Genomic DNA, 2,921 nt, shown 5'->3' with positions numbered 1-2,921 from the left:
CTTAGCCCATGATATTTAATCCGTATTAAATATAATATCTCAACATCACATTTTGACTAATTACTAGTCAAATAACTCGGACTAACTGGTTAGTCAATTTTGGCATCTACATGACAGTATTTTCATACCGTCACATCTCTCGAACGTATCCTATAGGTGTGACTTTTAGGGACCAGTTGATCACCGCCATCTGTATGACAATAACGTCAAACTTATCTAGCAAGCCAACCGTTATTGATAAACGTGGATCAACTGATAATAATACCAAAAGTATGCCCTTTGATCCTTTTAGAGGTTTATAAGTCCTTGCACTAACTGTTAAGGACACCAACCCCAACATGATGTAGCAGTCCTGGAAGACTTCTACACCCGGGTATTTGACCTTGGCTACAGAGTCATAGATCGGCTCCGGAAAGCCGTGGTAGAGCTCGGACTCTCCCTCGGGGACAAAGTATCCATTGAGGGTCAGATGATAAGGATGGAGGATAACTCCGTGCTTCTTGCGCTTTCGAATTAGGAGGTTCATCTCCTGGATATCTTCATCGGTAGGTTCATAGCCCAGCCCGAAGGGGATGTTGGGGACCTTAACCTATTTCAAGGGAGGTAAGGTGCTCTTCAGGGGATTGAGGGGTAGACCCGGGAAATAACCCTGGCACATCAGGATGCGGTTGGTTGTGAGGTTAGTAAACGGGTCACAATCAAAGGGTGTTGATTTGTCAGTTAGGGTATTCACAGCTTGAAATCTCCACATATCGTTATCGTCCTCCTCGATGGTTTGGGAGGCTATTCCCTTTTTCATGACGGCTTTGATCGGGGAAGCAGGAATCATGATCGTTTTGCCTTTAAAGAGGACCCTGATTTTCTGATGGAGAGTGGAAGTAACTGCTCTGACGGCGTGGATCCAGGGACGTCCCAGAAGCATGTTGAAGGAGCCGTCAATGTCGACTACCTGAAATGGCTTGCTTTTCCAGTGGCCCGGTTGCGACGGTTAGAGTGATAAGCCCTGCGACCTTACGACGAGTGCCGTCATAAGTGCGTACTCCTTGATTGGTTGGGAGCAAATCAGTTTCCTTGATACGCAGTTTATGAGCTGTTTTGAGGGGAATGACATTGACCGCGGATCCATCATCCACAAGAACCATAGGCACATTCTTTTGAGGCATTGTACGGTGATGTATATGGCCAGGTTATGGTTGGCTCCGAAGGGAGGGATATCTTCATCAGAGAAGATGACCGGGTTGTTCAAGTTGGGGACATCCCTTGTCATGTGTGCTACTTCTTCTTTGGGGGAGGAGGTAGAGGGCACAGTCAGTTTTCCCAAGGCTTGTAGTAGAGCATGTCGATGCTCGAAGGATGTAGCGATCAGTTGCCAAATTGAGATTTCCGCTTTTTCTTTCTGCAGTTGTTTGAGGATTGAATTCTCGGGAGCCTTCGGTTGAGTGTCCGTGTCTGGGACAACCCGGTCGTTTGTTGTGGGAACGACAGTTGAATTGTTCGGATTTTGATAGGGGCATCCAGACCGGGTAAGATGACGGATCTCTTTTACCCGTTTATCTTTCCCTGGGACTATATAGATATCCTCAGCATCATCTCTCCATATACCATTGATTTTGGGATTTCGAGGGTACCTCAGAGAGATATTCCTTGGTGGGCAGTTTTTGTGAGGGAAATTTGTGTGAGGGTAGTTTTTGTAAGGTTGATTATTGTGGGGGTGATTATTGTGGGGGTGATTATTGTGAGGGTGATTATTGTGAGGGTGATTATTGTGAGGTGCATGCCAGAATGGTCGCGGGAGCAATCCATCCTGGTGAGGGTAGTTTTGGCTGTTTGGGGGACCCTCCCTCGGGCGTGGTGTTGGAGGATTGAAAATCAATCGGTGGTAAGCATCGTCAAGTCGGGTAATCCTTTCGGAGAGACTAGCTATAGCTTCCTCGACTTGTTGGAACATGGCAAGCATAGTTGCGGCACTGAACACAAATACCTCGTCCGAGGCATTCTTCTCTAGGGCATTCACCTCGGCATCAATTGGTAAGATGAGATGTGAGAAATCCAAGGTCGGCTCGTCATCAGAGATAACATGGATTCCCAAAGGGTTTGTCTTGTTGTTTGGTTTAGTCGGTTGAGGCAAAGTTAATCCCCCTTTCTCGATCATGTCCTGAATGATATGTTTGAGTTTGAAACAGGTTTCTGTGTTATGACGTTTCCCTTGGTGGTACTGACAGTAGGCATTAGGGTTCCAGAAGCGGGATTTCTTAGCATCAAACGGATCCGGGGTGGGTCCGATCGGTTGTAATTTCCCTTGGTCCATAAGCCTTTTCAGGGCGCTTGCATAAGTTGACCCTATGTTGGTGAACACTCTTTGAGGGCGTTCGGCTCTCTTGGTAGTTGGCTCGAGGAGGTTGACCTCGTCAATCTTGTTTGACTGACCATAAGGGCGAGATTCGGTTGATATGGATCCCTGGTAGCCTCTACTGGTGGTCTTGGCTAGGACACCCTTTAGGAGGTCGTCCTCAATGTGTGTCCCAAGGATTTGCAGATCCTGGAACGTCTTGATGTTTTCGTACCTCAATAAGTTGGCATATACCGGGCGGAGATTGTTGACAAATTTTTCCACCAAAGTTAACTCACTCGGCTTGCTGACCAACTGAGTGCTTACTCTCCTCCAACGGGTCAAGAATTCTGTGAATTCCTTATCATTTTGAGTTAGGACCTCCAGATTACGGGTATTGCTTGGATTTCGACATTGTCGGCATATTTCTTAGCAAATTCAACTGCGACCTCATCCCAGGTATTGAGGTTCTTCGGGTCAAGGGAGTAGTACCATTGGCGAGGGATCGGTTCCAAGGATGATGGAAAGATCCGGGTGAAAATTTCCTGTTTGACCCCTTTTATGGCCTTGTAGTCCTTGAAGGCTCGGATGT

The sequence above is a fragment of the Silene latifolia genome, chromosome 8, assembly GCF_048544455.1.
Source record: "Silene latifolia isolate original U9 population chromosome 8, ASM4854445v1, whole genome shotgun sequence".
NCBI classification, from domain to species: Eukaryota; Viridiplantae; Streptophyta; class Magnoliopsida; order Caryophyllales; family Caryophyllaceae; genus Silene; species Silene latifolia.
The sequence above is the reverse complement of the archived record's forward strand: the minus strand, read 5'-3'. Positions refer to the sequence as shown.